General features: G+C 35.5%; 1 protein-coding gene across 2 annotated transcripts in view; it reads left to right on the top strand.

The window, feature by feature from the left end:
- Window positions 1-15,017, top strand: part of LOC131690042 (putative uncharacterized protein DDB_G0282133) — a 331,475-nt gene that overhangs the window by 206,472 nt on the left and 109,986 nt on the right. The window contains exon 2 of one of the 2 annotated variants that reach the window (XM_058975500.1): window positions 2,184-2,412. The exons of the other annotated variant lie outside the window; for it this stretch is intronic. The gene's annotated coding sequence lies outside the window, so the exon portion shown is untranslated. The remainder of the gene's footprint in view (window positions 1-2,183; window positions 2,413-15,017) is intronic. 2 annotated transcript variants of the gene reach the window in all.

Below are 15,017 nucleotides of genomic sequence, written 5' to 3'. Positions count from 1 at the left end.
TATATATATATATATATATATATATATATATATATATATATTATATATATATATATATATATATATATATATATATATATATATATATATATATATATATATACTGAAATACAATGTTCATTTGATCTGTATGATTTAACAAGTGTCTCCAGTTTTAGGTCTTTTAGCTGCTGGTTCCGCTTGCAGTGTATGTAAAACGCCCCAAGCAAAGCCGACCATGGTTGTTGGCCATTTGACCAAAGCCCAGTGTATGTTCTATGCTTTGAAAGACATTTGGTCGTTTCGAACAAGGTTCAATGGGTTTGTGGTACGAAAAAAAAACTTTTGCGCAATGTGCATTCGCTAAGATTTCAGTACAAATTCATGAAAATGTCGGAAAGAAGAAATGAAACTCCAAGTTAGAGTAAGCCGGGCAAATGAAACACAGTTTACTTGTGGGAGCTATTTGGTGTATAGATTCAAAGAACTGCTCTTGTTTGAAAGGAATCAACCCCTAAGTTTGAGTAAACCGGTCAAACGAGTTGATTGTTTACCTGCGAGAGCTATTTGATATACAGATTCAGAGAACTACTCATGTTTGAAAGAAGAATCAACCCTTAAGTTTGAGTAAACTGGGCAAACGAGTGGATCAACAGTTTGCTTGCGAACTTATTACGCATGCAAATTTAAAGAACTGCTCAGTATTGAAGGAAAGAATCAACCCCACATCACAGCAATCCCAATCACTACCCAGAGTTGGAAACAGGAATGATGTAGAATGCATCAATGGTTGTGACGAAGGTATGCTCAAAACTGTTTTCTGGGCATCAAACTCCTTTTGAGATTTAGCTGTCGGTGCTTAAACGATTGAAATGATAATGATGATGATGTTTCTAGTAGTTTTCTGATCTCACGTGGTTTCCGAACTCGCAACGGCGGCGTTGATATAGATCATGATGAAGATGGGTGCATGGGGATGTTTGATTTTTAATGACACAGATATGAGCAACACGGTTCGATATGCAATTCTTCGTTTACAAAACTCCGAAAATCGATTCAATATCCGACATTTTATGAACTGACCAAGCAACGAAAACGGAGTAAATGTAAATGGACTTATAAGCATAACGTTACCTTCCGTTGAATTTGATTTTATATTTTGTTTGAGTGGATGCGGTATTCGGGTTAAAGATATTCGGACAAGTGGTATAGTCGGGTGAAACCAAACCAAGATCTTATGCAAGCAGATGCATAAATACGATAATATACTTGATGTAGTTAATTGTAGCTGCCAACAATCGGATCGATCAAATATATTAACAAAATATGTGTACATTTGAATGAATGATCGTTAAAACGCTGGCGCCGCCACACCAGCCTATTCCAACTACACTTCAAACGATTCTAGAATCGGTTCGGAATCCTGAATGGATTCCAGCTCAAACGCAACAACCGATTCTGACTCAATCGATTGTTGTATTTGAGCTGGAATCTATACTGAATCCATTCAGAAATCCGAACATGTTCCGGAATGGTTTGGCTAGGTAGGGGTATAATTATGTCGGTCATTTTGAAATCTTTATATGGTCCGCTTCAGTTCAGTTGAATTCTCCCACTAAACGAAATAACGATGCACCTGGTGGAGATATTCCAACTACCTTAAAAATGCCTTTGCATTCTACACAACTTTAATGCTGTAACATATATATTTTATCACTAATTGTCGGATTCAGGATGCTAGGATCGGCGGCGGCGCTTTTTTCACTGCCTACATAACACATATATACTATTCTGAACAAAACTTTATTGCACTTACCTTAGCGAGTTCTATTTGTCAATTACACCTTAAATAATAACCCGAACATGAACGGCTGCATTGTTATAGATTGATACATTTATTTATTGAATGTTCACCTTACAGACACTTAGTAAACATATCCATATTAAATTTGCAAAAAGGCGAATAAGATTTGTAAACAAACTTTTATTTTGACGGTTTCTCTCAATTTACTATAATTTCAAAGCAGAAAACAATTGAAATTACTTCTACGAAGGGTAAAAAATTACATTAACGCATATTTTTCATGAAATTCCACTCTGCAGCAGACTAATGAGCGAATCAAGTTTGTTTACAATAAACAATTTCGCCCTTTTGACGAATTAATATTGATATATTCTTTCTTAACTTTCTTTGTCATCCATAGCTTGTATTCCCAAACAATTCTTATTATAGAGTAACGAGTAGAAAGGCGGGGGAGACTGTTGCTATAGTGTCAGTCTGCACAGTCAATTTCCAATTGGAACAACAAGAAACAAGGTGCGATTGTATGCAGGACAGGAAACCGAGCTGATTTCACAAGCAGGAGAATGAGATACTGATGGTGTTATTGACATGAAATATAGTCGGACAAATGTTCGATTAATGTCGCACAGGTTTGTACCGTTACATAATCTATGCTAGCTACCACTGTAACAAACTTTCACTAATTGGAGGAGAACTGCAACCCAATAGCTTTTAGGGGTTCATAGGATATTGATTTTGCTTATGTGGATTCATATTCTAAGAGTTTTGACAATGATATCGAAAATTCACATTTTGTTAAGCGGACCCTACACGAGACAGACATATTGTCAATAAATATATTGACAAGACTGCTTCAATCCATCAATCCCATTTAAATTCTACAGCATCAATATTTTCAAGGTGACCTTACACCCTCAATATATTGATCAATATATAAAATATTGCCAATAAAAGATCGAAAATCTTCACTAACGACTTCACTCGAAAGTGCTTGAACGGTAACTTCTTCCACAGATAAATTCCTAGATCTTGATTGACCAGAGGCATCTCTGTCGACTTCTGCGACCACTTTCTTCCGTTTTCAACTTTCCGCCGAACGTTCGGCATCAGTTTTAAGAACTTTATTTTCCTGTGTTTGCGCCTGTTTGAGACTTTTACGGTACCTCTTAGCATTAATGTTATTCCAACGTGAGGACATTTTCTTTTCCGTTGACTCTTTTCAACAAAACTAAAATTTTGCGAATCAGTAGGGAAAAGATTCATTGTCAAACAAGACTAACTTATGGTTTTGAAATCTTTGTTAGGGAAGAATTATTTCTAACTATACAAAACTTATCCATATTTTAACGAAAAGAACCATAATGTCGACCGAATTGCCCGCAAAATTATTAAACAATATTGTAAACCGCTCCTACAAAGACAATACGCAATGAATAAACACGCGTGCTATGGAATGAAAACTACTAAACCATTTATTTAACACACTAAAAGAGAAATTCGGAACATATAGATAAATTTACCTTTCTGTAATTGCTTTCCATTCCGCCGATACCAATGATAGGAATTCAAATTTGTTCTTTATTGTTTGTTATAGCCCTTAAAAGGGCTTTCAATTTTACAACAAATAACATGCAGAATTAAACAGTCAGCTGCTAATGTTTGCCATCTCTTCCAGCCGCGCGCTACTTACATCAGATGAATATTTCGAAATGTAAAGAAACAACCTTCCCCTTCAACAGCTAATTTTGAAATACTGATAGTTTGAAACGTGACATCGGCTTTTATCACTTTCGCACTGTTGATGGAAGGACTGCCTTCTTGCAGAATAACGAAAAAATATTTGCGGATTCTTTTTGGTACGGCTTTCGCTAGTTGGCAGTGTTGCCGCATCCTCCAATTTTCTGAAACATTGCAGAATTCTGGATTATGTTTCCGAAAGACTATTTTTAATAAATCACAGGTTTTCACCAATTTCAGCCTGGAAATGTACCTTTAAGTAGCTGCACATTTTTGTACTGTTTTGGATGAATTTAAACAAATCTCAGATTGTTGCTAATTTCAGATTGTCAATATACGCGCAAGCAACAAATAACGAATATAAACTGCGCAATTGGATTATCGCTGTTAATGATTGGAAATATTCAAATTTGTTCTTTATTGTTGTTAATGTTATAGCCCTTAAAAGGGCTTTTAATTAAACAATAACATGCAGAATGGAATGGAACAATGAGTCAGCTTCAACTGAGGGTTTTCAACTCTTCTAGCCGCGTGCTATTTACATTAGATAAATATTTAGAAGTAGAAAGAAACAACCTTCCCCTTCAACAGCTAATTTTGAAATACTGATAGTTTGAAACGTGACAACGGCTTTTATCACTTTCGCATTGTTGATGGAAGGACTGCCTTCTTGCAGAATAAAGAAAAAATATTTGCAGATTCTTTTTGGTGCGACTTTCGCTAGTTGACAGAGTAGCAACATCCTCTGATTTTCCATAATATTGCAGATTGTTTCCGACAATTTAGAATAAATTGCAGATTTTCACAAATTCCAGATTCCGATGTACGTTTGAGTAGCAAGTTATTCGATAATATTGCACATTTTGGTATTATGTTTCGAAAGCATTGCTTTTGTTAAAATTGAATATGGTAACTTGTGTGAAAGAGTGCGTAAACATCAATCGGTTAAATCGTGTGAAATACTTTACTTTTCGTTGAAAACTTTGTGGGCGCCTATTGCTAATCGAAATATCATTCAGATAAGTATAGTGTGTAGTCATACAGACTATTATTGTTCTGTGATTTTCAGATTTCATTTCGCTGCGGCTGGCTTTATAAGCTTGCCCGCAGTGGAAGACGAAGTGGTTATATTGTGCTTTAGTATTGTCCCGCTTCTCCAGCTGTAGTTTAATTTGCCTATAATGAGCGGCCTGTGTGCAAAGTGTACGGGCATAGTGAGTCTCGCCGAAGGCCTTGTTGTATGTCTTTTTTTGCGGTGATAAATATCACCAAAAATGTTCCGGGTTAACAAAGGCCATGGTAAATTGGGTGGCTGATAATGCAAGTCTTTGCTACAAGTGTGCGAAGTGTTGATCAGATCAGTCTTCTGGTGTGCAGGATGTCAGTTCGATATCCATTGAGTTGAATAAGAAGATGGAACAATTCGCTTCCATTTCTGAGTCTCTCACTGATGCCCGAAAAAACATCGATGCACAGATAAACATCGCAGTAGAAAACGGAATAGAAAAACTGATCAGGTCTTTCAACAACTCTCTCGAGAGTAAATTGGCTAGCTTGGAAAACAGTGTTGCCAAAAAGTTGGAAGATTTGAAAAGTTGTTTTAATGAAAATGTTAAGCGTGAAATTGAATTAGTTGGAATGAACAGAAAGAGGAATTTTAGTAATAGGAAGGTTCATTCTGAATCTGACGGGAATCCCAGTAGAAAACGAAAAATTTTGACGAATAAAGAAGATGAACCGATGTTAATTGAAATAGACGATGATGGAAATAATGACGAGGTTTTTGATAAAAATAGTAGAATTACTTACGCGAATGTTTTGTCGGGAGCTACTGGGACGAATAAAATTAGAACTAGAAGTCAAACGAAACGTAAGGCTCGCCCAGTCATTGTGATTAAACCAGTCGAGCCGTTGCAATCGAGTGACGACACGAGGAATGAATTAAAAAATAAATTAGATCCAAAGGTGCACAAAATTAGCAACTTTAAAAACGGTAAAGATGGATCGATTATTGTGGAGTGTGCAACTCGGGATAATATTGAATCGGTGAAAGAAAACATTGTAAGCAATCTGGGTGAAAAGTATAATGCTGTTATACCGATACCCGGTAAACCGAAGTTGAAAATAATGGGGATGAGTGATCGATACTCTGAGGAAGTTTTCGTTGACTTATTGAAGAATCAGAATGAGGGCATTCCGGTCAATTATGTTAAAGTTGTTGCTAATTTTGAAAATCCACGCTTCAAATATAACAAATAGAATGTTATAATTGAAGTTGATAAGAACACTTATAGCGGCCTGATGTCAGCCCGTACGGTGAAAATTGGTTGGGATAGGTGTTCTGTTTTACAGACCTTTAACGTGCTGCGCTGCTTCAACTGTGGAGAATTTGGTCATAAGAGTACGGGATGCGTTAATAAAGAAACATGCTCCAGATGTAATGGAGCACATAGAACATCTGAATGCTCGTCAACTGATTTTAAATGTGTAAATTGTATAAAAAAAATAGTGAACGCAAAATGAATTTGGACGTAAACCATGCGGCATTTAGTAAGCAGTGTTCAGTATATCGCAGACTGCTAGAATCGAAAAAAGCAACGTTTTGTTGAGTGAATAGCAACTAACAAACGGGAGGCTGTCTGAAATATTATGTTTAAATATAGCTGGGTTGTCTACAAACTTTGTTGCAATGCGACATCTTGTAGAAAACAAACGTCCATTGTTGGTTTTTCTATCAGAAACACATATTGTTCATGCTGATGCATTTGATCAGTATAGCATTCCGGGTTATAAAGTTGCTTTTTGCCTATCTCATTCCAGACATACCGGTGGAGTTGCTATTTACGCCAAAGAATCGATTAAATTCAACGTTCGGTTAAACGAAGCAGTTGATAATAATTGGTTCTTGGGTATATCAGTTGAAAGAGGCATGCAGATGGGAAACTTTGCAGTAGTATACCATTTTCCTAGTTCTAGCGATAGACGATTTTTAGAAATTTTAGAAAACTGGTGGGAGAATTTCGTTGATTTAAGCAAATTTAATGTAATTTCGGGCGATTTCAATATTGTTTGGCTCAACGATCAAAATTCGAATCAGTTGAAGCAGTTGGCTGAGTTTTTCAATTTCAAGCAAACGGTTAGTGAGTTTACAAGAATTTCCAGACACAGTAGAACATTGATAGATCACGTGTATTCCAATTTTGATGGGGTTTATTCGTATGTAGAGGCCGATTGTAAAATTTCAGATCATGAGACAATTTCAATTTTGCTGAAGAGTGAACCAAACCGTGAGGAGGATAAAGTTAAAATTAAGTGCTGGCAAAGATATTCGAAACAAGCCATGTCTCAACTAGTTTCGAGAAGCCTGGATTTTACGGAATTGAATGGAAATTTGGATAACAAGGCAGCTGTTTTAACTAATGTCTTAAAAGAGTGTACAAATAGTTTAGTTTCTCAAAAGTATGTTAATTTAAATAACTCTAACAGCTGGTACTCTTTAGATCTTTTGTGCCTGAAACGTAAAAGGGATAGAAAGTACAAGAAATTTTGCAGAACTAATAGTGAACGTCTTTGGAATGGGTACACACACGCGCGAAATATTTATTCACGAGCTTTGAAAAAGACCAAACGTGAGTACATTCAAAGGAAGATCGATCAACATCAAAACAACAGCAAAGAGTTATGGAAAATCCTAAAGAATTTAATTAAACCTAAACCTAGTTCCTCGCAGTCCATAACTTTTAACGGGGTAGAAGAACAATCTTAATATTAACTGTAGATTTGATGGATTTCACCCAATCACTTTTGAACAATTGCAAGATATTTGTTTTTCTTTGGGAAAATCGGCTGGTATCGATAATGTAAACGCAAAAGTGATACAGGATTGCTTTCATGTCATCGGACACGCTACAAACTGGGCACGTGCCGACAGTTTGGAAGGAATCACTTGTGATTCCTATTCCCAAAGTTACTGGGACGGATAAAACCGAAGAGTACCGCCCCATTAACATGTTGCACACATTAGAGAAAATTTTAGAACTTGTTGTTAAGGGCCAGCTGATGAGTTATTTGAATAATAATAATTTGCTAATTCCGGAGCAATCGGGATACCGAGAGGGACACTCTTGCGAAACCGCTTTGAATCTAGTGTTAGCAAAATGGAAAGAGAAAATCGAGGTTAAAGAGACTATTTTTGCTGTATTTTTGGATCTGAAACGCGCTTTTAAGACAATTTCAAGACCGTTACTTTTGAAAACTTTAGAGCGATTTGGTATCGGAGGGATAGCACATAAGTGGTTTGAAAACTATTTATGTGATAGAACTCAGAAAACTAGTTTCAACGATTTTGTATCTAGTCCTCTCGGCAATCCTCTTGGAGTGCCGCAAGGTAGTGTCTTAGGTCCTATTTGATTTATTATGTATATAAATGACAGGCGAGTTTTACGATTTTGTGACTTAAATTTGTTTGCTGGCGACACTGTTCTGTTCATTGCAGCTAAGAATATAGATGAAGCCGTGGCGCATTTGAACGAAGATTTGCATTCCCTTGCTCGTTGGTTAAAATTTAAACAATTAAAGTTAAATGTTGCTAAAACTAAATATATGATCATCTCTTCGGCTAATACTAGGCCTGACGTTAACGTTGAAGTAAATGGTGAGACTTTTGATCGCGTTAGTGAATTAAAATATCTTGGAATAATCATTGATGACAAGTTAACCTTTAAGTCTCACATCGACAATGTCATCAAAAAGATTGCTAAAAAGTATGGTATATTGTGTCGTCTGAAAAATGATTTAACAATTAGTAGTAAAATTTTATTATATAAATCTATTGTTTCACCACATATTGACTTCTGCCCATCCCTTTTGTTTCTTGCCAGTCAAACACAAATATTGAGGTTACAGCGATTGCAAAATAGAATCATGCGATTAATTTTAAAATCTAACAGATACACTTCCTCTAGTTTCATGCTAAGCGCATTACAATGGCTCTCTGTGAAGCAAAGAATTTATTACTTAACAATGGTGTTCATGTTTAAAATTATTGATGGAATGCTGCCTCGATATTTGTGTGATCGAATTGAAAGAGGAAGTGATGTGCATAGGTACAACACTAGAAACGCGTCGGATGCAAGAACACCAAACTTTTTATTTAGTAGATCACAGAACTCCTTGTTGTACAAAGGAATAAGTTTTTTCAATTCGATGCCTAGGCATATTAATCGTGCAGCAACATTAGCGGAGTTCAAAACACTATGTATTTCACACGTAAAATCTGCTTTGTAGACAGATTTTTTGAATTTTTATATTTTGGAGTTATTTGAATAACTATGTAATACCACGAAGATTGTATTTTTTTTTCTCTTCTATTATTTGCATTTAGTCACACTAAGTTATTATATTCGCTATGATGATGATGGATTTTTGTTACTTGTTTATTAAAGTTATTAAAATAATGAGATGTCTACAAAAGTCTGAGCCACGCGCGCGCTAAGCAGATAGAGACTAACTTGAAATCGAACATGGTGACCAGCACTAAAAGCTCATCGGGTTAAATCGAAGCTTTTAGACTTTTGTTGTGATCAGGGTCTGATTTGATGATGGAGTTGTGTTGACTTTGCTCGACAATAGAGTTAATTTCGGTTATTGCTGCGATAGTGGTAATAACGGAGTTAGCTCGTTGAGTATGGGACTTGATGACTCCTTCTGATTACTACTAGATATCGGGTTCAATTCCTGATCAATCAAGGATGTTCTCGGATAGGAATATCCCTTGATTGCCTTGGGTTAATGGTAGGAAACTTTCAATAAAGGGGTCTGATGTGGATGATTTAACTCGAACGGACTCTGCACTGCCACTAGGCTCGTCACTGCTCACCTTAGCAGGTGGTAGTACCGATGTCTTGGTCAGGCGGGAGGAGTCTTACAGAGAATTATCGGAAATGGAAGCTATTGGGTTCAATTCCCGATTCTATCAAGTATCTTCCCGGAATGGAAATTTCCTTGATGGACCCTGGTTGTTGGCGGAATATTCGAAATGTATCTGGTTACGTTCTTTTGAAGGAAAGGCTATGTCTGCAAATTGAACCAGTCCGTTTCTTTTTGTTAACTGGTTTTGTTATGGATCAAAATATTAATTATCTTTTAGATAAATCGTTCAGCTCACACCTTTGTGGGGGTATGAGGTGGGACCATCATCATCAAGGTTAATTTTAAACAAATTACAGATTGTTGCAAATTTCAGATTGACAATGTACGCATAAGCAGTAAGTAATGAATATAAATAGCGGAATCAGGTTATCGCTGTCAATGATAGAAAATATTCAAATTGATTCTTTATTATTTGTTACAGCCCTTAAAAGGGCTTTTAGTTGCAAGAAAATATGCAAGTCAATGCAAAGGATCCATTGATTAGTTTCACAGCAATAACTTACTCCAGTATTGACTCCCGAAAAACTTTCATTTGGTTGCACAATATGAGGGTTTATGCCAACACTGCGGAAAATTTATAGCGTCTCCCGCTTATCGCACCATCCGGACGTTACTGCCAAGACGTTATTGGTTCGAAATACCAACAACAAATGGTATGAATCGAGCAAGCGGCACTTGTATATATGGCCTTCTGATATTTGATAGTCACGTTGGTACGATGTATTGACGGCTTTGTCCGGGATCGATTGAATAATGTATGGGAGTTTTCACGTTTTTCGAGGCCTGTTCATTTTTACGTATTTTTCAATAGTATTGAAATACAAAAACGATATTATTAAAACTAAATTTGAGTTGTTTCCGAATTGTTTAATGGTAAAAAGACGGAAATCCGTCCATAAATAACAGAGTTATTAGCGTTCAAAATAGTGACGCAAAAACGTGACATCGTTTGATTTTAGATTTTAGAATGACACCCAGCCCCAGATAGTGCAGTAAGACATTTCTAATGTCAAAAATATTTTAAAAAATTATTTTTGTGTATCGATAGGTGTAATATCTATACGGATACTAGCTCTTTTCAAGCACTATCGAAAAATATAATCATTCGGGGAATGGATTGAAAACCACCATAAATAACACAAAATGTTTAAAATTGAGAAAATTCACAAAGTATGCTCAAAAGCACGTTTGCAACAAAAACACATTGGATAATGCGTTTCACATACTTGAGAGACAACGAGAAACAGCGCTTTATGTCTAATAGAAACGGAGAAAACGGGATTCCGCCAATTTACCCCACCCGCCAAACATTCTCAGATTGTCTGGTTCCATAAAAATATCGACTATCTTAGAATAAGGGCTGTTATTGACTAAACTCGCAACATATTAGCAAGTTGAATTAACAACATCATTAAAACACTAACTCGGGACACCAATTGTCCTAAATAAGTTAAAAGTCGTATCTAATTTTGTCAATTTCGCTCAACATTGGACTAAGTGATGTCTTGATTGTTAAATATTTCACAGCATGCCAAACAATTCAAAATTTCTCCCCAAAACCTCTACAGGATGAAATTGGCGATGCCTGATGCCTAAAGTCTGCCTCACAAACTCTTACTTTTAACTGACGTAATTAAATACGCTGAAAACAGCTAATTTACCCAGCGGTATTTTATATTCAGATTCAGTATTACGTGATGAATCTGAATGATTCAACAGCATGTAGATTCGTGATCCATATCTAATACAAAACCATTTCGGAAATAACGGACCACCGTTCAAGAGAGTAGAGAATATTGATACACTCTTTCTCAAAGGTGCTCACAACTGAATATATACATATGCAAGTGTGTACGAACATGTTCGTTCCTGTCTCTGTTTTCTCGTGTTGTTGCTTCGGTGTCAATAACGGCGATTCATTCGGTCGGGGCGAAGGCTAACGTTACACCGAAGTGTATTGGGGTTCGTTCCAGCCTCCTGGCAACCCTATACCATCATATGGAGTTTGACAGCGACCGACATATATGGGGCGTTATAGCTATAAAGCCCCAAACAAAGAATTATGTTCGGCACTATGCTCGATATTCAAGCATTCCACACGACGTTTTGCATCTTGTGGGATGATTTAATATCATATCATTCAGAAAATCGACATTTTGTAACTAAATACAGCTTCTAATCATTCGGTTCAAAATCAATGTTTTGCCTTTCATGGCAGTGATGCTGGTTGTACAGAGACGTCGTCCTTGACAGGGGGCTGGTTCGTTCGGATTGAATTTGAATGAATGGTGAAAGCTCTGTCAACCAGGGATGCCAGATTTATCTGGTACAGCAAGAGTTTTGTGCAGCTTCCAGACAAAACGACAAACCTCTCATTCTGCCAGATTTTTAAATTAAAGAAGTGTTTGCACACACATTTTGGAAATTTGGGGCATATTTTCCAAAATTTATTAAAAATCGATTGATAAATATTGATGACTTTGAGGTCGCTTTTAAGTGACATATTTTGCCAGACATTTTTAGTCGATCTGCCAGATATTTTTTGAAAAATAGTGGCAACCCTGTTGTCAACATGGATTACCAAATTCAATTTTCTTATTCTGAATAAGTAGTGTATATTCAAGATATACATTTTATTGCTTATACCTTACCGATCAAAATGAAATAACAAGATTATAACAGAACACAATTTTTGAAATATATTGTGTTATAAATTAGGTCTCGTTAGTAGTTAAAATAACAGTAATAATGCGAGATATAATTTTGAAATATTTGTTATATGTTTCTGATCAGGTAGTACTGTCATAACTTACTGTTTAGATACAATGCAATTCATTTCAAATGTTGGAGTTGGAAAGAGGACGTCTGATGGAAGTGGGAATTAGTAGTACGTTTGAAAAGAACAATTCAATCAATCAACAAAAATACCTCATATAACTTTCCTAAACAATGGCGTTCTGAGTACCATCAAACGGGGTAATTTGCAACATTTCAACATGTTTCTGTTTCGGTGCGCGACAGGATAATCTTCTATATTTCGATATTTTTCACTGGAATAGAAGCTGGGATGTTGTGCTTTGCTGCACTTCAATGGTAAGAATATATCATTTGTATCTCTTACGTACAGATCGAGTATACAATAGCAAACGTTACTGTTTGATACATGTTTGTTTACTATCTCAAATATAGGGGAAAGTGAGGCAATATCGCTATGTGGGGGGAGGTTGAGCACCCCTGTTTTCCAAGAATCTGAAAATGTTATAAGATTCAAGCTATATGAAATAAACATTCGCATGACGTATGTGTGCGGTAATTGAAAAATGCATACATCTCCGTATTAGTTAACGTCTTTCTAACTCTTTCAAACATAAAAATAATTTAACAAAACTTTATAGTTTCTTATAAAATCTGAATGAGAATGAGCACCAGGCAAATCTCATATGGTCAAGGTTCCTAAAATGGCAACCACAGACGATTTTTTTTTAATCAAATTTTGTGTCAAGCTGTTTTTTTCTGTTTGCATAACCTCTAATATTAAACAAAATGAATTACGAGCCCAGAAAAAAATTCCATGTCTATCATTTATAATTATAAGCTTCTTGCATGACCTGAAAATGACTAAAAGATCGTAAAGAGATTGGAAGGTAAACAAAATCCATATTTTCAACTTTTTGACTAGAACCACATTTTTCCATCATAGTCTAATTTAAATTTGATGATATTGCTTGAAAATTTGAGATGAATATGGATTAATGCTTATTTTTAATTGTGAAGTAATGAAAAACAAATAACTTGTAACGTGACAAATCAAAAATTCGAAAAAGTTGTGGGGACCAGCAGTTTGCATACAATGTCTAACCTACATTTTTTCTTACTACTTTGAGTCTACTTTTTGAAAATGTACTGTGAAAACCTCAAAGTTTTATTGATTTTTGAGAAAACACAGTTGATCTCATGTAACGTGACAGATGTTTTCTGCTATAAAGCAATTGCATCAAGTTTGATTCAATTACGTCAAGAATGGTGACCTTCTTCGATTCTGATGTAACTTTTTACGTTTCATCTATATGGAAGATTAAGTATTTTGCATTATTAAAGAAACAATTTTTATTCAAGAATAATATTTAAAAAGGGCGTATGATATATTGAATATACTACTTTCAAAATATATTGTTCAAAAATCGCCATTTATACAGCAAAACTATATGATAGCGAGTTCTAGGGAATTAATTCTGCTGTATGAATATTTTTTGTTGAAAGTTGATAAATACAATTACAAAAAACAATGATTATTTTGTTAACGCAGGCTTAACAATAGAAGAAACAGTGATTGCATGATTAAGAAGTTATTAGTAAGAAAGCATTTTTCACAACAACTTTAACCCATTCATGCCCATGTTGTTTGTGGACAACAATGTTTTTAAACAGCTATAACTTTTGATTGAGGCAAGATTTGCAAAAACAAGTAAGGCTAATAAATATGACTACATTTAACTCTCTCTATGTCGATATTGAAGGTACCATCGACATAGAGAGAGATCGACATATAGAACACAATGATTTTCTTTGAGACAACTTTTCCTTCAGGACATCATAATGCATACCGGGAAATAAAGATAGATGCTCGTATTGGGGGGAGTAGGGTAGTAGACGACGAGGTAAAGTGCACTCGGACTGCAAAACATTAAGTTTGCTGTTTAAGAAGGCAGTGAGGGTAATAGAATAGGGGTTTGCTTAATTTTCGCAATACACACGGTTGCATTACATTTACATTAAATCTTTTGCAGTGTGTTTGTGTAAATGAAGTTGTTGTGCATCGATATTTTCAAATGTGTGCCCGAGATACATACGTGACAGATTTCAAATTTATGAAAATGTCCAAAATTTCGAGTGGGTAATTACCCAATGGAATATTTTCGAGTGGGTAGTACTACCCATACTACCCACGCTATCCGCCGGCCCTGTAAGAAGGAATCCCTTGTTTGCAGTTTATCATTCTGCCCCACGTGTAGGGGAACATGGGGAGACTTGACCAAGTTTTCAGCTAAATCTGCATAAATCTCTAAAAAAGTTTTCAATCCTTCCAAAGTCATTGAGATATCATGTAACAAGGTATTATTCGTGTTCATATTTTTTTTTGCGGAATTTTTAATTTACTTTTTCAAAAGTTATAAGAGTTTATCTGAGATCGTTTTTTTTGGTAAAGACTAAGGCCTGGGGAGACTAGACCAAGAGAATTTTGAAAAATCAGAACAAAAAATAATGACATAAATAATACTGTAATCCTTTTTTTCATATTGTCGAGGTCATTAGGTAGCAGTAAAAATATAAAAGGGTTGCATTTCATAAATTTCGACTGTGTTTAATGCATTTCTTATTAAGGATTAACTGTACTGCTTACATTGCATATTAACACGTCACGAAATCAGCCATATTACTTCTAACTTTGTTTACTAGTACAAAAAGATATAGACTGTTGTTTGATGTGGGATTTTTTTGTGACGTGATTAACACTAACAGTAGGTACGACAGCATAGTAAATATCAGAAAATTTTAGCTTTCTTCG

This window comes from Topomyia yanbarensis, chromosome 3 (assembly GCF_030247195.1).
Source record: "Topomyia yanbarensis strain Yona2022 chromosome 3, ASM3024719v1, whole genome shotgun sequence".
Lineage (NCBI taxonomy): Eukaryota > Metazoa > Arthropoda > Insecta > Diptera > Culicidae > Topomyia > Topomyia yanbarensis.
Note: the sequence above shows the minus strand (reverse complement) of the source record. Positions and strands in the feature narration are given on the sequence as shown.